This window comes from Thermobia domestica, chromosome 3 (genome assembly GCF_964235325.1).
Source record: "Thermobia domestica chromosome 3, izTheDome1.hap1.1, whole genome shotgun sequence".
NCBI lineage: Eukaryota > Metazoa > Arthropoda > Insecta > Zygentoma > Lepismatidae > Thermobia > Thermobia domestica.
In genome coordinates, this window is record NC_137456.1 from 333895525 (window position 1) to 333920535 (window position 25011).

General features: G+C 37.7%; 1 protein-coding gene across 3 annotated transcripts in view; it reads left to right on the plus strand.

The window, feature by feature from the left end:
- Positions 1–25011, plus strand: part of LOC145681228 (transforming growth factor-beta-induced protein ig-h3-like) — a 211845-nt gene that overhangs the window by 49345 nt on the left and 137489 nt on the right. Inside the window, exon 1 of one of the 3 annotated variants that reach the window (XM_081752774.1) lies at positions 15207–15254. The exons of the other annotated variants lie outside the window; for them this stretch is intronic. The gene's annotated coding sequence lies outside the window, so the exon portion shown is untranslated. Of the gene's footprint in view, positions 1–15206; positions 15255–25011 lie in introns of those variants that run through there. 3 annotated transcript variants of the gene reach the window in all.

Below are 25011 nucleotides of genomic sequence, written 5' to 3' on the forward strand. Positions count from 1 at the left end.
AATGAAAGTCTAAAGAGTTAAAGAGTTGAGTTAAGATTGTAAAAGAGTTAACAACCATTTTGGACGCCATCTTGAAAATTGGGCCTTTCCCGTGGTCAAATTTTGGTAAACTTTTAATATGTTATTCAGCACATTTGATACTACAAAAAACCGTTGAGAAACCTTTTGTAGGAATTTTTTGATTGTTAGGTAGTTTTTTTTTTTTTTTTCATATCTGCAACCGCCTATTTTGTGCCCACCACTAGTTCTGAGTACCACCGCAAAAATTCTGGCCTATGCTTGAGCACCGGGAGGAGGCCGGAAGTCAGCGTCTCTGTTCCACACTTCTGTCATTTATTTTTATTTATTTATTTATTTATTTTTTGGAGGGGGATCAATATTAGAAGTGGTAACACATTTTTGCTGTTTCCGGTTTTAGTCGAGAGATAAGAGCAGTTATAATGTATATTTTTGTAACGCTAAATTCATGAAAAAAATAACTGCTGCCCGAAAAAAGCATAATCGGCCTATAGGCTAAATTGTTTTAAAATTCTAATCGAGTGTCATTAAGTGATATCTCCCATACACAACTTGAGAACCACTGGATGAACTACACACAATCAAAAGTACCCACTTTCGACTAACCTCACTTAAACTCACGCTCATGATATCATTTCGACTTCACGCTCACAACATACTTTCAACGTCACGCTCCAAGGTGTCACGCTTACTCGACCTCACACTCACATGATTTGGAACTCACGCTCACTTCGTGAAGGTGAGATCGAGTAAACGTGAGTTCCTAACTCATAGCGCCAACCTCATAAATTCGGGCACCTTTGCACAGAATACTGTTAGACGCTGATAAAGTATAGATAGATGGATAAATAATACTCACAATCAGGGCCGTACTGGCCGAGCGGGAAACAGCCCTGCACCATCAATTTTTCTGTGGGCCCTTTGCCTCGTATCGCAAGTAGCGGTATATGCACAAAAAGACACACGTTCCGCACTCCTCGCATACGGGACTAACGGAAAGAGCCCATGATATTGCGAAAACAGCCCTTCACTTTTTTTTTTTTTTTTTTGTTTTAGTTCAACCTTTGAAATGTTTCTGATTTTCCACTCTGGTTTATAGTTTTGCTAATATTGATATATTCAGCTAAATTGAAACCTCAAATGATGCCATAACTTGAAACTAAATAACAATTTACATTTTACATTAGCGTTGTTTTCAGTATAGAAAATATACAGGGCGAAATAGACTATTGGGGCCCTGGAGCGGGAAAATAAAGGGGGGAAACCATTAAAAACTTTTATGATGTGCCCTCTCTCAACATGTTCAAAAGGGTCCATGAATTATATAGGAGTGATTCATGTCATAGTTTTTAAACCTTTATGGTGAAAAAGTTTTCAGTAATTTTTAAAATTTTGGGGCCTCCTTGGTCGGGGAGTCCTGGAGCAAACATGAAAATTCAACTCGATTAAAAAAAAAAAAAAAAAAGAAAGAAAGAAAGAAAGAAAGAGCAAAATATTTATATCTTTAGAGGAATGGGATATTGGGCATTATGTCACCTGGGAGAAATTACTGCGTTAAAGTTTTAAATCTACATTTTAAGACTTTTCAGCATACTTGATCCGAGTGACACTCCCGAATTTTCCTTTTAATGTCGGGGAGAGTAGCTGTACGCACACTCATGTCCAAAATAATTGTCGCATATCTATAACTATCTTCTTGTAAGAATATAATTTGATAATTATTTTGCAGTTTACTTTTAATACTGATACTATGTGTATAATTGGGAAATGTAAATTTCATAGGAAAAGAATTATAAATACGAAAAGTAGAATGAGTAAAACAAAATGTTGCAAAAATTAACAAAAAAGTTTTATTGTTCTTATTTACTGCTCTTTTGATATGAAATTTGCATCATACATGTCTTTGCTGGTTATACACATACTAACATAAGAAATACCGGGCGAATTCGCTAACAAATTATATTACTACAACAACATATTTATAGACATGCGAGAATAATTTTGGACATGAGTGTACATGTGAGTGGGCGCCCTATTAAGTATCTTCCTGGTGGGCCCCTGGGTTGCAGTACGGCCCTGCTCACAATATTAATTCAAACTTTCAAGTTTTTCTTCCCTTTATTTTATATAGTTTGAAATTTAGAAAGTATTCCAAATGCTATTCTTCAAACTTCGATGTCAAAGCATTATTAAAACAGTGAATTTATTTAAAGGCTTCTTTCTCTTAATTTATTGCATCATCCATAACATGATTAGCTACTGCACTCATACATTCTTTAACACATAAATGTTGTTTACATATTCTTCTTTGATACTAGCGGTCGTAAGAGAACGAAACCATTGATTAAATGAATGCAGTGAAGGTTAGATATCATAAAAAATAAAAAAAAATAAATAAAATAAATATGATCTAATTTTAAAGAAAAGTGCACCGTTATGCTTTTTGTGTGTTTTAACAGCTTTTTTTTAAGCCATCACGAATAAGAATGCAAGTCTTGTTAAGATTATCTTCTCTCACTGAAGACACTGTTCCTAAATGTTTATGCTTAGTGACCCTAAACCATGTAGAACAAATAGTAGTATCGCATGTACACCACGTGAAGAAGTTTGGTTTGCATAACGTGATATTTTCTCAATATTGAAACCGGAAGTGGTAGTAAATTTGTAACACTTCCGGTTTTAGTAGAAAGATAAGAGTAGAAATGGAATGTATTCTTGAGACGTTTAATTGATGGCAGAATTACGATCGTATCTAAAACCGGAAGTAGTTGATTTCTGTCACTTCTGGTTTGAATAGAGGATTAAGGGAGAAGATACTATCTATTCTTAGCTATTTCTTGTCATTGTTGCTACGTAGACCAATATTGAAACCGGAAGTTCTACTGGATTTCCTTCATTTCTGGTTTCAGTAGAGGATAAAATTAATCTTGAGGAGCTTAACCGACTTCAGGAAACCACTTCTAGCCTTCTGATTTTGTGTTTTCTGCTCTCTAGTGATCAACACTGAAACCAAAATCTACCACTTCCGGTTTCAGCATCACCTGAACAAACGACCTAGATTCCTTACTTTTAAAGCTTTACATCCTGGCATCAAGCAGGTCTTGAGATTTATTTTTTGTCTCCCAGGTGGACAGACAGATTAAGTTTATAGATCTAAAGGGAAAAAAAATGAAAATTTTCAATCTAACGTCCCATTATTATGCTCTTTAGGCTAAGGGAGACAATGCTTAAGGGAAGTGAATGATGGTGGAAGAGTTGGTGGAATGAGAAAGTGGGAGGAAACGGGGATACCCTGATAAAATCCACGGTCGCCATTTGTCCACCACAAATTTACTTGGCCGAGGATTCGAACCAGAGATCTCATCTACCAGAGGTAAACGCTCTACCACTGAGCCACAGTCCCAGAAAGTCGTCTTCTTGATTTTTCGGGGGAAATCAGTGAAAGACTAAACATGCATAATCTTCAAACAATGGAAAAACAAGATAAGATGGCATTTTTGTGCTATATCCATACTAGGCGCTCACCCAGAAAGTTTTGTTAGGTGGGATCCAAGGTTTGGAGGGTTACAATACTACAAGTCACTACGTCTTTGTAATATTGAATAAGTATTACTTTGTATCTGAAAAGACGATAAGTAATTGTAAAATACTTCAACGTATATTTTCAGAAAAAATGATAGAACTAGATTGTTTCTATAAAAGAAAGAGTACAGATGAAGTGTAAAAGCAAATCTTCATATTATATCATTTTTTTTTTTTGGTGCTAAACAAATATAGTTTTATTTAAAAAGTACAAATGTACGTTAAGAATTTTTTTTGGGGGGAAGGGGTACGGATGCGGCGGAGCCCTCTCCCACCTGGGTGCGGTCGTGATCGATACGAACAATATGTAAAAGGTTTTTTTTTCTTTCTTTTTCCCAACTGTCTCTCGTCACGTACTAATTGTATCCCGACTTTTCAGCTTAAAAAGTTGGCAACTCTATATCTCACCATCCGGTATGGTTCCAAAAATATGGCTTAAGTATCAAATTTATTATTCTTCGGCTGTGTGTGTGCGTGTATTTTTTTTTTTTTTCGTTACAGAACTTTATAACATTTTGGATCCATCTCTGCAGCAAAAATATCCAAGTGTAGGCAGCTCTTGTTTGGTTCCGCCCTGAATTTACATAGGAATTATTGTTTTTTAAGTGGCTATCATATTTCAAGACACTTTATTAAGATGAAGATATTAAAAGAACCCACCATCTAACGTGTACATTAAGAAAAAATATAAGTGTTAGTTTATTGAAATTCAGGCGATCAATTTACAAGATAAACACCAAGAAATCTAAAAGATAATCACAGTCAAGAGAATATTTCTTCTTCTTCTTCTTCTTTTCAAATATGAAAATATAATGAATGTGTTGGGGTAAATAAACATTCGTTTAACAAATAAAATCGCGTTTGAAGCATTAGTGTTTGTATTCACAACAGGGCCATTAAAAACACTGGAATGTCTTTCTGTCGAAGAATTATAACATTGAAGAGCTTGTTTCCACATAAAAAAAAAAAAGAAGAAGCTAACTTGTTGTGGGCGGAAACCCTACTGTATCTCTGTACTTAAAATTACGAGGCCGCACTGAATCACACTGTGATGTCGCTTTACTGGTGCTGTGATGTATATTTATATGGCTTGTTGTAATAATTCCACTGCAGGTGAGCTTGCGCAACTAACAGAGGTACCAGATCCACTCTCTCTCCATATTCGGGTGAGACGTGTTAGCTTAGCGGAGGTGGACAGCGTAAAAAGCGAAACCAGAAAAATCGTTTTACTCTGAAGCCAAATAGGGAACGGGTGGGGTACTTGGACAGGATATTTCCACAATCCTAAGAACTCGTCGTTATTTTCCCCTTCTCATTTTTTTATGTGTTGAGAGGAGTTTTGTTTAATGCAAATATATGCAAGAACACTATATATATATATATGAGTAAGGAACTATTTTAATCTAAAACTTGACAGTAAACTCTATACCTTCGAAACTTGAAAGTTGTATATCGCAGAAACATCCAGTTGATCATATCCCATACTTGCTTTACTTTCCCAATTTCAGCTTCTTCGTGGCTATATGATTACCTTACGCGTCTTTGGCGCGGGAGACACGGGTTAGACCCCGGCGGGGGGCCACGTGGTTCATATTGCAGGACGCTAAATTCCATTCCAACTATTAACAGTTCTTTCAGTTTTTTTTCGGTCAACCCAAAGGTCTTATACTAGAAGCTTTTCAACAAACATTCTATATAAACCAGGCCCGAAACCAGCCACAGAGGTTTGGGAGCGGGGCATGGTTATGTAATGGGGGGCCAAGTCATTAAAAATTTTCTTACAAATATCTAAATTGTGTTTTTTTTATTGAGGTCTGGAGGGGCCACGAAAATTTTAGGGGGGACCAGGTCCCCCTAGCCCCCTCTGGTTGCGGGCCTTATACAAACTACGCATGTATTCCATGTGAGCAACATATTCCGGCCATCTTAGGTATCTATTAATTCGAACAAAATTCTTCAGTATTATCCCATAAACTTTTTCTTGCAGCAGGTAATGTTATTGAATATAATTGAAGAATGTGAAGCATAGTGTACGGACGAATAGGCCCGGCCTCTCTCCTTCCTCTCTCTCATATACATGGCCGGATTTAGTGGGTGCAAAGGTGCACGTACACCCTCCTCCTTCGTTGTAAATATACACTACCTAAAGTGAGAAGTTAGCAGTGAGTTTTGCTAAATCAATAGTTTCAGTCAATTTTCTGAAGGTTGAAGGAAAGAATACATCGAGAACAGATACTTAGCATTTCCATGGCAACTCTTCATTCACACCACAGATGCCTAAAGGCATTTAAAGAACTCAAATTTAATTCAAATGTGCTGGCTGTTATTTGGTGCACCTCCCTCAGAAAATCCTGGATCCGGGGCCCTGCTCATATATATATATATATATAAACGTAATGAGCAATGAGGTTATAGTATCCTGAACCTACTTTTTAGAAAGACTACCTTAATTCTTTGCTCACAAAGGCTCGGCCAAACATAATTATAAGCACCACTTCCAGTGAAATTGAGTTATTAGTTGGAATGCGTTGGGATCGAACCACAGAACAGTATATAGATAGCTTAATTGCAGATGGCAGGGCAAGCTTCCCCATGCCGTAAGGGTCGGTGGACTACCGATGGGAACTTAGTGACCTCTCGCAGAAATTGGCGACGATCCACGGTGTCCCCACTTCCGTGTTGAAAATTATACATCCAGCGGCAGAGATGCGACAAATCGCTAATGAACCACAAAATTACTCCCCCAAAATATATTAAATTGCCTATCTGCGTGATTTGTTTTCATTAAGGTGAGTCTAAAAAACACTTAAAAGTTTCCCCAGGGGGGGCTCGAATCACCAACCTTATGAATACTAGACATGCGCTCTTCCGACTTCGCCACGGAGGCGATAGACAAAAAGCACCCTTGTATAGGGATAAATCATTGTGGTCTTTTTAATTTGGCCAATCAGAGTGCTCCTTTAACTGTGTATATTCGACGATAACCGTTTGGGATCAGATAAAATACTTTCGCCATGTAATTTTGTAAAATGACATGCGTCTATTTACTTTATTTCATAGTTCTCCCATATTCACTTTTTAATGGTCGGCAACAGTTACCATCTAAATTCATACAATTATAGGTACTCATCTCAAGATTTTTCACTTTATGATGTAGAGTTAGTATGTTACTCTTTATCCCCAGAGCTCACTTTAGGAACAGTTCGTCAGGAAAAAATAATATATAATAATAACCGCATGCACATTTCTGGCGATAGTTTGTGTTGGTCCCTTGGCGATTCTCCGCGACGAATCGAAAGTGCACGGACCAAAATGAAGTATTTGCTGCTACGTGGTGGTAACTTCTAGATATATGTTTCGACTTGATGAAACAATACATCCAGTGGCACACTAGCGGCAATCCTTTGACGCGTCGCTATACCGACGATTGACATTTACCACCAAATGGGCCACTAGGTGTTGGTGACGTTTAGAACATGGGGTTGTTTCGTGTCTGCCATTACATTGAATTGCATAGGAATGGTCAACCTTTTCCAGTTTAGTCGAAAATTACAAAATGTGGCATACTATTATGTTCGCCCGAGTCAGTCGTTTATCTATCATCTGTGATGCGTTAAATTAAATCTCGTCAGCTTGCAACTTTTTAGAAATATTTATTTCAGTTTTAGAAACAGACATATTACATGGAAATAAAACCTATGTACAGTATTTTTGAAACGAACTTTTATTTAATGAATACACTAGAACCACATTTTGCACAAATCAACAGGTGGCAGAGTAGATAACTGTTCGACATAATCTGTGGAACCAAGTGGAACAGGACGAGTATCTGGAAATTCAGGTTTCGTATCTTGAAAACATGAAACTTTGTGATGATTTAAGATTGATATTCCAAATGTGTTTTACTTGATATTAATGTCCATGTTGTTTATAAAAGCCACTCGATGCGAGATGTTTGTTGATTAGGTAACATTTGAAAGGCATTTATTTATTCTTTTAATTCTAGTTTTACGTTTGTGTGTGTTTACTAACGATAAACGGATTACACAAGACAATGCAATGATGAACAAGCAAGGTGAAGGCAACAATGATGATTCTCTTCAAAACCCATTCTTTGTAGTAGCCCTACCTTCCCAGTACCGGTTTTACACACGACGTAAATAGTTTTTTCGTTACTTGTAGCTAGTGAGATACGTACTCACAATCCTGAAGACAAACACACCCAAAATATGAAACGCATTTTGCCAACAACTTCTGTTTTGTTTTTCTCTTGTACTGTGTTCGTTTGAATAAGGCGCGGTCCTATCTCCATGGTCAAGTTCATTGGGGCATTAATCTTTAGATCACCTGGTAATTCCTCATTCAACATTGTATTCAATCCTGCCAGATAGGGTGGGGTACACGATGTGTGTTTATCCTTCAGCTGTAAGCAGACAGAAGCGTACCGTCTTTCTCAGCCCACACATACGATTCTCATTGGCATCGTTTAAGTATACTCCTACCGGACTGCCTGCCCACACAGTTCTCTAGAATACGTTAATCTCTTTTCCTTTCTGGAAATGCGTCACATTTGAATCTTGATTATTCGTTTTTTTTTTATTAAAATCATTAGGAAGGAATGCAGGGATACAATGATATGGTGTGTGTGTATATATATACTTCCGGTGTTTATTTTGAAACTTCAAAGGAAATAATCTTAAAATAGCTGGTTCGCAGTTACAAACGTTAAAGAGAGGAGGCCACACCGTGTCACATCTTTTTTTCTTTTTCTTTCTTTTTCATTTTTTTTACAGTTCTTTTAGTCAAACCTGGATAAGTGGTTTCGCAAAGGACCGCAAACTTAACAGCCTTGTACACCAACGAAATTCAAATGAGCCTTCACGTAAATGAGTCCAAAATTGATTTTTTTAAACTTGAATTTAGTTCAAGAAATTTTGTTGCATCATTGTTGTTCAAATTTCACTACTACTTCCCCAGTATTTTAGTTGAACACTATAGACTAACCCAGATCTCCCTCGTGGCCAAGCGATTAGCGCACGCGCCTTTGGAAAGGGAGACCTGGGTTCAGATTCCGACAGGAGCTCATGTGGTTCTGATCCCACGTTAAGCTATACGTCCACGTCTCATTTCGACTCGCTGCTGAAAGGGACGCCAAACTGAAAATCGATATAGACTAACCAAAATCAACGAAGTTAAACTTTGGAAATCGACCGTTCAAGGTTAAATCTAGTTCATCCTCACCACTTGATCGAGACTTAACGTTGAACTTCGTTCAACAGTTGAATTTCATTGGTGCACATAGCTGTTAATCCTATTTATTAGAGGTATCTCAGTTATCAAGTTTATTACTTAGCGGTTGAAGTAGACAAAGATTCCCAGTAATAGAGATTTCTCAGTTATCCAGGTTTAAATATTTTAGGTTACTTTTCTGTTTGTTTGTTTGTTTGCTCAGCAGAGTTAAATCAATCAACTCAAATTTCATGCATTTCCAAACCTTATAATAATAGAATATTTTCACATAATTTTTGCTCTTTCTTATCGTTTTACTGATGCGTACGCAGCACCAGTTAATTGAATATTACTTTAATAGATGATAGAGTGGTTCAGTGTAGGGATGGCCACAAAGTTTCGGTTCCGGCGGAACCGGTTCTGCCAGGAACCGGTTCTTGGAGACCCCATATTCAAAACCGGTTCCGGAACCGGTTCCAGACCTGGATCCGAAAACCGGTTTCAGAACCGGATCTTAGGAACCGGTTTCAGACCTGGATCTGAAAACGCGGTACCAGAAACGGATCTTAGGGACCGTTTCCAGACCTGGATCTGAAACCCGGTTCCACAACCGGATCTTAGAAACCGGTTCAGACCTGGATCCGAAAACCGAATAACCGTCAAGAACCGGTTCTTGTCATCCCTAGTTTAGTGCTGGTCAGAATAAATGGAAGTTGTAGGAGTACTGCCAATCCATTCTCCAATCAGACCAGGGGAGAGGGGAGTTAATCGACGATGTCAGCTTCCCTGGAACTTTTAATTATTTTTGGTATATATACATGAATATAAAAAGAACTCGAGTAAGCCTCCCTCCAGAAAAGATTTCTGCCCTTCTTATCTTATTAGTATTCTGCGTATGGACCTGTGTCCAGTTACGAATAGAATGGCCAATGAAACGTGTCAAATACAAAATTGTGACGCATGATTTTTACAGGTCTTTTTTGAAACTAACTTAACACCATCTAGCGAGTTTCGCAGAGACCAAAGCAAATGATAAGTTAAAGGTGCCAGGGCCGGGCTGTACGGATGATGCATTAAAATCTCCCAACAAAGTGCTCTCAATTTCTGACGGCTCGTTAAAGAAGGATGCGATCTGGTATTGTCAGCGCGGTATACGACACCCTTTCTGTTGACAAGTTTCGGCAGTTTCTCCTGTATTGCTAGGTGCACTGGCACAAATTTTCGACAATAGGCATACAGATTCGAGTCTATCACTTTACCCCGTTGAGCACCTTCTGATGCATGACTTCCCTCCAATCCCACCAACCTTCTTGGGCAGCAGTGTAGGCTTTGACATAGAATGTTAAACTTTTCACTTCGACCACGGTCTTTTTCGCACATTCTTGTCGTATGTTCTGCATTTTTCGTCACTCCTAATCAACCGCTTGTAAAATGGTTCGAATTCGTTCCGTTTCAGTAGAGATTTGCAGATAGAAATTTGATTGAGAAAATGTTTTTGAGTCAGATAACGTGGCTCCCAAACGCCAATTGTTTTTGTAGGCATCTTATAATATATACATTTCTTAAGCATGTAGGGGCAAAGGTGGCTCAGTGATAAAGCGTTCATCTCTGGTGCTTGGGATCTGTGGTTAGATTCCAGCTCGCGCGAAGTTGGCTTTGTGATGGACAAACACCGTGTGTGAGAGTTTTGTCGGAGTTCTGCTTCCGCCCACTTTCTTCAATACACTATTTTGATTCATTCTCATCATCATTATTATTTCCTTCAGCTTACGCGGCGTAACCGTGGGACATAAAACTGAAATATTTCATTTTTCTTAATTATATAAAATCCAGTTTTTTAGTCCCGTAGCATAACGAAAAACAGAACATTATGTAGCAGGAGGTGATATTAAGATATCCGTTAAAAGAGAAATTGCAATTATAGGACTATCAAATTACTAAGCTTAGCTTAATGTTCTCTTTCAGCAGTGAGTCTGATGAGATCTCTCTCGTTCCAAAGGCGAGAACACTTACCACTTATCCCAGGGAATTAAAAACAAAAGTGCCTGGCAACCTTTCCTTTCACTCCAAGTGTGTGTATATCTTCACGATAATCAGATCTGATAAGATCGAAATGCAAAGACTGTGGCAAAATCGTGGCAAACAACACACATATGGAGTCGTGGCAAACAACACCGTGGCAAACAACACACAAATAGAGTCGTGGCAAACAACACCGTGGCAAACAACACACAAATAGAATCGTGGCAAACAACACCGTGGCAAACAACACACAAATAGAGTCGTGGCAAACAACACAAATAAAGTCGTGGCAAACAACACCGTGGCAAACAACACACAAATAGAGTCGTGGCAAACAACACCGTGGCAAATAACACAAATAGAGTCGTGGCAAACAACACCGTGGCAAACAACACGCTACCGATTTTACTCGACTTTTCCCAGAATATCATCCACTTTTGCTGTAATTGGTCAGTACTCCGAGGAGAATTTTAAACATCGAAATTTTCACAATGAAAGCAACTGAACCATTTTTTTGGCTGTTGTTTTTGATCACATAGGCCTATCTTGCCCATAAACAGTACAAATTTCTCACGTGCGTGCGCAACATTTGTGTATTTGTCGAAATGAAATTGAAAAATGTAGCGCAGTTTTGCGGGAAGTTCACTCATTTGCATGGCGCAATACCTTTAGTCTCGCTAAGAATTACATACTGTTTGCGCATTTACCTACATCAACTGTCAGCTGTGAAATGACGCTAGGCATGACCCGCTGCGACTCATATATCTTGAAATTTGGGACACTATCGCCATCTTGTCCGCAAAAGATTCAAGCTTTTTACTTTTAGTTTTTAGACTATAAACTCAATTAATATGAACGCTTTCTACATTTTTGAAACATTCAAAATAACGGCATCGAACTCCAAATTATTCAGAAAAATTATTGTTTAAAAGTACTTTCTGTTGTGAATCTAATATAAATAAAATAAAGTTTGTTTGTGTGTTTGTTTGTTTGTCTGTCTGTATGTATGCGGCCTAGGGATCAGACGAGTGGAACGAGAGTTATCAAAATTTGTTCACGGGTACCTTGGTCCAGGCCCCAGATCAAGACGAAGCGTTTTTTCACATTTCGAATCAGGGGGGCGTTTACTGGGACATGTAAAAGTAGTGGAAAATGACCAATATTAGTGTCGCATTCATAATTTTCGCGGTCGCTGAGATCAATTGTGAAACTCCGATCACATTAACCTCCAGATTCACCCTATTCGGCTACGGGCCTGAGGTCACTGAGGGGGGGGGGGGGGACCGAAACACGTAAAAGTAATCCAAAATGACCTATATTAGTGTCTAATCCATAGCTTTCGCGGTCGCTGATATCAATGGTGACATTTCCATTAGCGATGACTTGGAAATTCAGCTACCATGCGAAGAATGGGTATATTCAGCTAGTATGTAATAATAATAATAATAATAATAATAATAATAATAATAATAATAATAATAATAATAATAATAATATGGAATTATGATATGAATATTGGAATGATTATTGAGGTTTGGAGACTTTTACGAGTAGAAGAAAAAATTGACAAAGTTTGTATGCATAAAATACTATTTATATCAGTGAAAATTGTTTCCGAAACAGTTTTTAAAGTATCAAATCATAGCATAAGAAATGGCACGGTTTTAGTTTCTCTGAATTGGAAATTTGAAATTTTTAGAGAAATTGACAGATTGTTTAAGCACATTAAATTTACATGTAGACTTGCTGTATTAAGCAAGTGAATGTTTTATGAGATCTGACTGATAGATTTTAAGCAGTGACGTATACAAACATTAAGAGTCTTCATCCCGGCGAAATTAAAATACCGCTAATATTACAGCAATTATGTGATATCTTCAAATAGATAAAAGATAATTGAAATATGGAACAAGAGCGCCCCATAGACAATATTATTTTGCGTGAGGTACCGTTATCACAAGTCACCTAGTGGCTTTCCGTTTTCAGCTGTTTAGAAACGCGAAAATAAATGCCGATTTTCAAAATGGCTCGAAATCGAAAGCAGATAAGTGAGTCGTGATAACTGTTTCTCATGTAAACAATATTGTCTAGGGCGCTCTTGTTCCACATTTCGATTATCTTTTATCTATTTGAAGATATCACATAATTACTGTAAAATTAGCGGTATTTTAATTTCGTTAGGATGAAGACTTTTAAGCTAAAATGTAATTTTAAGACTACTGTTCTTAGATTTTCGTTGTTTCAGATAGATTGAGAGCTTGACAGTTTTTACAATGTTGACAAGGAATTATTTCTGCTTAATTGACTTTTATCTACATTGTGTTTTATATAAGTGCTCCTGTTTTTACTGTTTTCTTATTTATTATTAATACTAATATTATCATTAGTATTATTATTCCATCTTAATGTAGTGGTCTGATAACGCACAATGTGCTGTACTTTTGCCAACAAGCTGTTCGCAGCATTGAAATAAAGATTATTATTATTACTGTGAATATACCACATAGAGCTTAATATAAGACCTAGCTTAACCCTTTAGTGCGCATCTTTGCATATATGCAAAGTTTACCTTGAAATTGTATTACACCATGTAGTTTCTAGTTCGGACATGGAAAAGCAGCTTTGCGTATCAGCTAAGAAGCCGTTTCACTAATATCCAGACACCGGAAGTACGCAGAAATAACTCTGATTTGAAGTTTCTTCATAAGATTGTAAATGGGAACCTAAGATCAGAAACCCTAATTCAACAACTATCCTTACATGTCCCTTTCCGCAAAACCCGGAATACCCACCTATTCCATCTTGCACGCCCTAGGTTGACAATTATACAGAGGTCTCTTTTTCACCGAGTACCCAACTATTATAATAATCTAACAAGTAAGGTGGACATTTTTTCGAGCTACCCGGTGTTTGAAAGAGCAATAAAACGCGCGCTGGCCAAAATATTAAATGTGCACTCTTTGTTAATACTATTGATGTTGCTGTTGTTGTTTATTTTATATTATTTTTCTTTTTTCTTTTTTTCCCGCTTGTTGAAATTTCCCTGTGTAAAATGGCACAATTATGCCGTATATGGGAATTTGTTCAATAAATAAATAAATAAATAAATAAATGAAGTTCTGAATTGTCCGCTAGATGTCATAGTAATACAGCGTTGGACTATTTGTATTATTTGCTGCACACGGAGTTGTCATCCAAGGGCGCCGATTTCTCTGTAAATTTGGGGGGGCCCATTCAGATGCAGAAGGTATATACATGAGGATTTTAAGACAAATTGCATTCAAATTATGCCAATTATTGCATATTCATAAATACAATAGGGGGGCCACATCAGATTTGGGAGGGGCGTGGTGGCTCAGTGGTAGAGCGTTCACCTCTGGTGCTTGCGGTCCTGGGTTCGATCCCAGCCCCCGCCAAGTGAACTTTGTAGTGGACGAGCACCGTGTGCATGGGTTTTCTCGGGGTTCTCCCGTTTCCTCCCACTTTCTTCATTCCACCATTTCATTCATTACTCATCATCACCGTCTCTTTTGGCCTAACCGGCATAACTGTAGGACGTAAGAACTCAAAGATTTCATTTCATTTCAAATTTGGGATGCCCTGGCCCCCCGGCCCCCCTAGGATCGGCGCCCTTGTTGTCATCTTATCATCTTTGAGCTTTCTTTGCTCGTTTAGGTGGACACGTTTTGAACTGTTGAGTTTTTTCTATGGTAGACAGAAGTGTAATAAGTGCAAAAGTGCAAGTACGATGACATTCGTCGCTTTTTATTGGTTCTATCTGGTTTTAGTGGACTTTGCAGATGTCAACGCGCAACTTTGCATAGACCCTATATACAAACACCATAAAATATCCCATAGACCACATTTTATTTGCATTAATTGTTTTTTTTTCAAATCCCTTGTTTCCTACACAAAAACCACTTCAAATTAAATAAAAATCAGTTTGATCGGAAAAAGTGGCGCGTTAGAGGGTTAAATATATTAGCGCGTACCTCAACGAACTACTTGGTACGCAAAGATTAATGGTAAAAATAGTGTTGGTTAAGTCGTAATATAAACAAATTAAACTAAAAGGGTTTCCTCGATCCCGTCTGTCACATAGATTTTGTTTATAGTTAGTTTGGTAATGCTGTCATCAGCTCCAATTGAGAAAAAGCCTCGCTGTCTCCCACGAAGCTCAGCGGCTGACGTTGACCTCAATTAGAGATGGTTTAAACTGTTATCCTGGTGGAAGCCGACCTCCTTTTTCCTTAACCTTTTCGCTTGTTTTCATCATCAACGTTCCTTCGGTGCCAAAAGGTCAACCATCTTCCCTCAACACTTCTTATGTTAAACTTTAATCGATTTTCTCTAATCAAAGTGAACCAGTTTTACAGAAGAGTGGATAGATTTGGGTAGTGGAGGTGAGTAAATGAATTATAATTATTTCCGGAATTTTTGTCATTGATTCTACAGAGTACCTGTTGCCAGTGTTTCTTTCAAACATGTTGAGCTCGGACCCCCCTTGGCCTAGTGGCTAGCACGCCTGGCTCCGGGTTCGATATCCGGTGGGGGTACATTGAACGAAAAAAGTGGTTCGAACTCTACTGTAATCAGTAGGTCCACGTCTCCCTTAGCCGCTCGGCGGGAGCTCATGTGGTTCAAATTCCACGTTAATCAGTAGGTCCCGTCTCATATAGCCTCTTTGCTGAAACAGACGTTAAACTCAAGCCAACTCTTTCAGGCATTTACCAACAGAGACATTTACCTTTAGAGTAGTACCAACAGTGGGAGATAAATAGTTTCAGAATACAATAAATGAATAAACATTTGGTATTACTACTTTAAAAGTCTTGTAAAGCTATTGCTGAATCTCCTGTATTTTCCCCTTCATATTTAGAGATTAGGTGATAAATTGAGTCTGTAACTGCCAACCTTGAATAGATGAGTGACAATTGAACGTCGTGTTGCATATACTTCAGAAAAATGTAAGACAGTAGCTGTAGACTTTTTTAATACGTAGTTTTAGACATATTTCCTGAAAGAAACATTAAATATTGCATGAAAATAACTCATCTAGCTCAGTAAATACCTCCTTTCTTCAGCCCTTTATCTAAAATTAGAAGTTCTAACATAAGTGTTTATTAGAGGGCTAAGATATGCAAGGACGTTTCAAGATATGCATGTCATTACACAATGTAATTCTATAACAAATATGGTCTAAATGTTGTTATGTGAGAACCTTCTTAAAACTCTCGTGACACGGAACAATTCCGATAACTGATAAGTTCTAGCTGACATTGAGGAAAAAAATTGGGAATAAATTTTGAACATAAATTTACAAAACAAAACGAGAAAAGTTCTTCCAGAATCGAGACGAGAGGAAACGAGAAAATCTTTCGTTTCGGCTCGTCACGTGGGCAACACCAGGCTGATAGCCAGCCCCAAAATGTAAGGGGGGACCCGGCTGAAATTAGGGGGGGGCGATCCAACAATATTATAATTTATTACCATATTATAGTTCATTTTCAAGCCTATCTTAAAAATTTTAGGGGAGCCAGCAAAAATTTGGGGGGAGGACCCTAGACCCTCCGGGTACGGGTCTAGGCAACACTAATTCTTAATGGGAAGTTACCTTTACGTTTTACCGTTTAAAGTTATCTTCTAGATCACACTTCACGGAAAAGAGACAGTATAATATGATAATAGTTTTCTAAGATCTGCCACGAAATACTTCGTTGTCTAAACCAATAAACAAATTTGTTTAAAAATAATAAATCTGAATGTTGATTTTTGGAACACCCTGTATATAAAATTGAATTCACCTGTATTCGAAAAGAAAAGAAAGTATTCTTGATCTGTCGAGCAAGGAAGGATTGTGTTGTGCATGGGGGAATCTTTTGTACTATATTGAGATACATGTGAAATGTTCCTTAGCTGCAGGCCAGGCACTCGAAACGGACCGTCGTGTGTGTATCGCATAGGTGATGAGTTTACCAGATCACCGATGAGTTTAACAGAATCATTGAAGCGTGTATACATCCCTCCTCTAAAGCCCACGCTTATCTCTCACCTTAACTAAATAAGAAAACAGTCAGGTGTAAACGAATCTCTTCTTTTCTCATTTTATCAAAGCTGTCTTTTCTTACGAAAGGACGATGAACGCCACAACAGAATTTCGAACTAATGACGAATAGCAATCTTTCCTTTTCTTTTTTTTAAAATTTCAAATCTGGCTACACTGTTCTTATATTATTCGTGTTCTTTTGCAAGTTAATTATCTTAAGATGTGTCAGTCTAAAATCAGAGATGCTAATCAGGATTATGTAAATAACTATCTACGCAAAATGTGATAAATGAGATTTGAATTGGAAGCCGTGTCTTTTTGGTTCTTGACAATTGCCAATTTATTTTATATAAACGTGTAAAGTACGTTTGTATTATATAAGTTCAATAGCGACATAGCTCTGGTATTTGATTTAAGCATATTAACAAATTAAAATATAGCGTCTCTTGACTTCCTTTTTTCTTCTTTAAATAAAATACCCTTCAGTATTTGAACATGAATTATTCTGTGAAAGAAACTCGGAGACGAAAAAATTTTTTTTTAAAAAAAGAAGCTTTTTATAACTTAAAGATGTAGTGTACCTACTTCATCTTTGGTTTTCATTTTGTTAATTTATACGAGGGCAATATTTTTCTTTTTTCTTTGAAATCAAGTGGAATTTTAATAGTTTGATATTTACTGGCTTGTTCAAATCTATTTAAATATCTCATATTTCCTGATGCGTAAATTTTGACATATATAAATGACACATACTTATGAATTTAACGGAAACAACTCAAGATGAAGAAAAGAAAGTCAGACGTCTGGGTTGGCAACAGTCAGGCAGCGACCGCAGCCCCGGGCTATTAGTGGTGATGTGTTAGAGCAAATCCGTACTACGTGAGAAGCAGTACAACGACACGACAGTGTGCAGTGACTTGAGAAACGGTGATGGTGTAAAATGGGCAACCTCTCTTATTTCTAAATTTTTTACGCTCGATTACATTGTGTGAGCGTGTTGCGAGGAAAGAGTCTAAGATAATGATGCTTCCGTTTACAAAACTGAAGGCAAAACCACATTAGCAAAGAGAAACTGTGGTTGGGAAAAAACAACTCAGGGACAGGTCGCGCCGAGTATTAAAGAGGATTTTCTCTCTGAACGGTCTGCCGACTGTGGTAAAATGACGGAGAATCCTAAACAGCGCCTATCACAGCATGTGTTGACAGCCACAGTGAGTCGTAAATTACATGACATGGAAAATGAAAATGAAATGAAATCATTTCAGTTTAACGTCCCACGGATATGTCTTGTACGGATGAGTAACCCAAATGCAAGATTATGAAAACTTTAGTGGAATGAGAATGTAGGAGGAAAGGGGAGTGCCACGAGAAAACCTACTTAGACGATGTTGTCCACTACAAACTCACTTCGTCGGCGATCGAACCAGAGGTAAACGCTCTATTTCTGAGCCACCGTGGCCACCCTACATGACATGGATACGGCATTGAGTTGTATGGGAGAGACCCTTTATAAGAGGCTATAATGCTTCAACATGACGCCAATGGGCCGCTGATGACAAGCAGATGCCCAAAGAGGCATATGATCAGCAGGTAAGAGGCCCAACCATGAAATATGGCGATAGGTCTCTACTGTTGTAGACCACAACATTCTGGTTTCCAGTGAGTCCTATACTGACGCTTACCGGTCGCGTCATTGTCTGTGCCCATTTTTAGAGGAAGGTCATTACGGATGCCATGTCACCATTTTAGGGGATCGTTTCCATTATATTGTTCAGATGTTGTTTCTGGACAGTGCCGCCATATTCGAAGTTAATAATCCGCCCATTCACAAAGCTGGAGCTCTTGCAGCGTAGTTTGAGGAACATCGGAATGAAGTTGAATACGCCCCTTGATTCACCCAATACTTGCTCCTGTTGTTGTGGCCCGTTTCAGAGAAACATGAGTCCAGCGCAGATTTCCACTTTCATCTAGCTCAATCGGAAATAAGTAACCCACTCCACGCAGAATGGTATAACATTTCATGTATTACTATTTACGACTTCTATGACTCAATTCAACATCGTATCAGAATTGTTCTAAGGACGACAGGTGTCTTACGACCATCTCTTCAGGTGTTGTACATTTTTTTTTCCAGGTGTTTACATTAAGTTGATAAGTATATAATTTGAACATTTATAAATTACACCTAATGTAAGTAATCAACTGAAAACAAAACATGGCGAATCTACTTGGTAACCTTAAGAACTATTGGAAGTTTATCACTGCAGAAACAGAAGCTTGTCGGATTATATTCTATGCAGATCAGAGTATTATTAGTAATTCCTTCACGCATGACGTCACCAATAGATGCCATTTAATCGCACGTAAACATTTAGTGCCCCTTGAGAAGAAATGTTCCGGTCTACCGTGAAAACAGTTTTAGCAACCAAGGTTAAGATTTAGTACTCCCGAAGGTCACAGTGCTGCTGTTTCTGTCATACTTTCTCATAAGTGTGTGTTCCATGTTGAACGTTGCAGTCCACTTAGAAATAATTCGTATGAGAAAAAGCTATACCATTTTCTAAGATTCTAGTGTATAATATTCTCCCGCCTTCTTTTAGCACACTCAAAGATATCTGTATGTTTCATAAAATGGACATACTTTGCCCATCCTAATAGTGTCAGTTTAATTACGTGAGTCGTTGAATTTATAAGTTTCCTTAAGCTATTAAATATTTATTTTTCGAGATACATAAGTAAATTACACATAAATGTGTGGGTGGGTCTTTCCTCAGCTCTGCATTGACATTCAGCCATTTGACTCACCGTTGCATAGATTTGTCCAAACCGTTTACAAAAGTAAATCAGGGCTCTGGCTATGTAGCACTATCCTTACGTTCCGCTTGACTTCTTCATCTGTTTTGAAACATTCAGCGTGCAACAAGCAAACCAGGCGCTAAATTGAGGCTGTATGGAGGATCCAGCAGCCATTTCCAACCTAATTTTTCAATTTTGTGTCTTGTTTGCGTGCTGAGAGGGGATGAGCGTTATTCTCAAGAAGAGACCAGGTTACTTATCTCGAATTACGTTTTTCTGGAGAATAGTTCAGGGTCGACATAAGCAACCTGGTCTCTTGTTAAGAGTCTTCATCCCGGCGAAATTAAAACACCGCTAATTTTACATGAATTATGTGATATCTTCAAATAGATAAAACATAATTGAAATATGGAACAAGAGCGCCCTAGACAATATTATTTTACATGAGAAACCGTTATCACGACTCACTTATCTGCTTTGGATTTCGAGCCATTTTGAAAAATCGACATTTATTTTCCCGTTTCTAAACAGCTGAAAACATAAAGCCACTAGGTGACTTGTGATAACGGTACCTCATGCAAAATAATATTGTCTAAGGCGCTCTTGTTCCATATTTCAATTATGTTTTATCTATTTGAAGATATCACATAATTAAGGTAAAATTAGCGGTATTTCAATTTCGCCAGGATGAAGACTTTTAACTGGTGATGAAGAAATGAAGCTGAATGTGATGAAAGTGCTAAATAGCTAGAGTCCTTTTTTTTTTTTTTTTTTTTTTTTGCAAAGAATTCGAACCAATTCGTGCAACGGTGAGACAAATGATTGAACCTCAATGGGGATTATGTGGAAAGGTGAGGAAGGAACCACCTACATATGTATGCATTGTTTACAAACGTATCTTATATATATATTTGCAGTTTAGGGAAACATATATTGAACAACCCACGTATCTACAATATCGATTACAGAAAACCGATTCTTGCTATGTGTTACCGTTTTTTCTCTATAATTATTAACGTCTAAATCGTAAATGGTAGATTTGTACCCTTTCTGGTGGAGAATGACGTCTGTCAACAAACTGAACCCCTAATCTTCGATTCTCTACACGAGCGTTTCCCAACCTTTTTCAACTTGTGGCACACTGCGGGTGTAACTTGAATTCTCGCGGCACACTTATAGATATTATTATTATTATTATTATTATTATTATTATTATTATTATTATTATTATTATTATTATTATTATTATTAGCAAATATAAAATACCATGTTTTTTTTTTTTTGTGATTACTTATCTCCTCACAGAGATGAAAGCTCGATCACTGGTTTTCCCCTATGCTAATTCATTATGCTTATTTTGTATTCTAATTTTAAAATAGAAAACAATTGCAATGAAATATAGAACTCAGATTTTTAAATACGCTTTCTTTGTCGAAAACTGTATCCAACCTTTCACTAAGAACGAAGATCATTAAATAACGAAGGAACAAACACATGTCTTGTATACTTTTAACTTTGCTGCTTTAACCAAAACCGGTGCATATTATTGCAATCACACAGCTCGCGATGCGTCGAAGTCAAAACACAGGTGTTGAACAAAGTGTTGTTCTGTCATTCACGTGCGAATGAGTGTTCTACGAACGTTCACTTGACGTGTACCGTACAAGTGCTTCCATTTCTCGGTGTTACTATGACTCAATTGAAGCGTAACATAGCAGCTAAGCGTGGAAATGTGTATGAGCCGAAATAGTGTCTGCTTCACATTAATAGATGTAGAATAACATATTACAATTACAGTAATATTTTCCATGGTAGAAATTCATAGTAATGTGAAATACAAAATTATACATTTTCTTCCTATGTCTTGCAAATTGGTTGCTATAGAATTAATAACTTTGTTTCGATTTTCTCGCGGCACACCAGTTGGGAAACGCTGCTCTACACGTTGGTCAAATTTGTTGGTGATCTATGAAGTAATTATTGAGGTTTTGTGTGTTATGCACGGCCGGGCACACGAACAGACAAGAAAGTAAATAAGCGTGATTTGTTAATCGAAACTCCTTAAAGGTTGATTCGGTAAGCTTATTTCCAATTTATGTGTAATACTAAGAACTCCTTAGAGCAAGACCCATCGTTTTGAAATAAAAGAAACTTAAAGCTTTACGTCTCACGATTATGCCGGCTAAGCTAAAGGAGACGGTGATGATAAGAGATGAATGAAATGGTGAAATGAAAAAAGCGGGAGGAAACGGGAGAACCCCGGGAAAATCCATGTACACGGTGTTTGTCCACCACAAAATTCACTTGGAGTGAGTGGGGATCGAACCAAGGACCTCATATACCAGACGTGAACGCTCTACCGCTGAGTCCCCGCCCATGGTTTTCAAAAATGCAAACTATTACATATCTTCAACTTCCACTTCAAATGGTCTCATGTTCAAAGTTTTTTTTTTTTTTTTGTATATTAATCATTCAATTCTGCATAAATTTGTCACAATAGTGTTTTTCTCTTGTTGGAAGTATTTGAAAAGACAGTACTGTACCAGCACGTTTTGCAGGATGTGGCCTAATCTATTATTCAGTTCAGTCAGCCAGAATGGCCAATTCGTTGAGAACCCTTCATTGTCAGAAATATTTATGGCGAGAATGAGCTCTCTTTCTCTGCCACAGTTTGTGCTCGTTACATAGAATCCACTAAAACAAAGAAAACTCTTGATAGAAAGAACGTTATTTTATATGTAACAATTTTTTTTTTATTTATTTTGCTACATCCTATTATTTATTTATCTAAAGCTCTGAGCATCACCGCCATCTTTGGCCTTAAATTCGTAGCATAAGAGGCATGACATTCCTCAGGGAGTACACTATCTGGGGAAGAGAAACCGGCCTGTATGTTAGATACTACCTGGGCATTTGCCTGGTGTGAATGAGGAAAACTCAAGGAAACCTGTCATGATGGCTGGTCTGAAAAAATTGTTACACCTTTTCGACCGAGTCTCCCTACCGGGAATCAAACTTAGGACCGCTCGCACCAAAGGCGAGAACGTTAGCGACTATACTACGCGGGGATACACTAAGTGCTACTAAAGTGTTCACATTTCATATTGTAAGAAATAAGAATACTTTGAATATGTAAGTCCCATGACATCTGGTATGAAAAAGTCGCTGATATGTGGAGATGCGTAGTGGCATGAATTTAGATATTTTATGACCCTGTCCCCAAGAAAAGTATGCCTCCTTTTCCGCTTATTGGTTCGAATTCAATATCAGCCTAAACAATACAGCCGAGGCTCCTTATATTGAACCACCAACAACGGGGCAGGGCGTGCAGAAATAAATGCACGGATTACGCTTCCCGTCAAGAAGAAACAGATTCAGTTCCTTCTAGCGCCAATAGTGTCGTAAAGGCAAAACTAAATCGCAATGTGGTACAAACATAGTTTCCAGCACTATTTTTCTTAAAACACAATAATACACTGATCAATTCTATGTGATAAAATGTAACAAAACACACAATCACGTAACAGTTTCGACACAATAAGTGAGTCTTCATCAGACTTCCACTCCTGGCTGTTTGGGAGTTGGTCACCTCTTATATACTCTCCGGAGATCAACTTTAATTAGGCTCCGCCCCTTCAGTAAAATGTAACACTTGTGTGGTTTTCACTTTCACTTTTTAGCTGCACAGGTGTCCAATTAAAAGTTTACTTTTTTCGCTGGATACATTCTGCCTTTAATCCTTATTTTTCTTATTAGTTTGTTTTCTTTCTTTCTTCTTTAAGCAGAATTTTCTCCGGAGAGTATCTATATAAGAGGTGACCAACTACCAAACAGCCAGAAGGAATGGAAGTCTGATGAAGACGCAGTTATTGTGTCGAAACTGTTACGTGATTGTGTGTTTTGATACATTTTATCGCATAGCCTTGCTCAGTGTATTATTGTGTATTAGTACAAAATGGAAATAAGGTCTGATAGAATAACTATTTTTCTTCTAAATTTCTCTGTCCTAGACAGATCTTTTTTTAACTACATGCCATACTTCTATCTTTGTTTCTTCGATGTGTCGTCCTGAGTCTGTGTGGAAATACGGCCCTTGGTGCTCTCGGTCGAGACGAAAGTTGAGGCTGATTGATCTCAAAAACGGGTCAAGAAGGTTATGTATCGTATTGAAAAATGCATGTTTCTATTGGAAGAGCTCTGTATTCTTTCGATTCTCGACACGAAGATTTCTGCCTCGTTTCGTACGCAAAGGTGTACTGGTAGGAAGTACCAATTCATGGAGGTTTAGTCCCTTTGGTCATCCAAAAGTCTCACTCTAATTGGCTCTTACTACATTATGTCCTAGCTGAGTGGTCTTCTTTTCTAAAATTCTTCCTTTTCTGCTGGTGGAAACTAATTGGGTACTTATCGAAGTGAGATTCATCTAATTTCAATGGAAGCGTTAACCCTTTTCTTAATAAATTTATTTTTCCAACTAAAGACAAGGGTATCAGATTTTTTAAACAACTTACAGGCGATGCACACATATGCATTGCTTTAGTTAAAATATTATAACTTCACTATTTGTTAATTTATTTTTTTAGGAAACAAAAATAAATGCTAAAAGCCACTGTAGAAAAGACTTTGTCCTTTCGGTTGTTGCAATTTGTGTTTAATCCTGTTGGAGAACCAGTGATAGAATGAATTTTGGCCGAGAGCAAGGACCAATCGCTTCCACATTCGCTGGGTCACGGATTGCTAACTGCTCGGTCCCACCTCTTTTGAGTCTTTCTCACTTTCAGTCACTCTCTCTTGATAAAGATTCCTGAACGCATTTTTCTTATTCCTCTTCATGAATCAGATCATGCACACATAAAAATCTTGAAAATAAAATTTTGAAGTTTTACGTTCCGCGGTTATGCTGGATTGGCTGACGGTGACGGTAATGATGAGAAATGAATGAAATGATGAAAGGAAGAAAATGGGAAGAAACGGGAGAACCTAGAGAAAACCACACAGACACGACGTTTATTCACTACAAAGCTCACTTCCCGCGAGCTACACTAAGAACCAAAATCGTATTTGACGTAGGCCTAAGTAAAAACGTAGGTTACATGTGTATATCGTGTAGCTTTTGGACTTAACGTACAGCAAACGTATAACTGAAAATTATATTTTATACATACTTTCCGAATAAGTGTTCCGAATTAGCGTACTTTTCGTACGAACGAAAAATAGTGTATGCAGGCGATCAAGATCTTACATACAGGTGAACGTATATAACATATAGCTGACGTATGTAACACACGTATACGTATGTAATACACGGAAGACTGTTA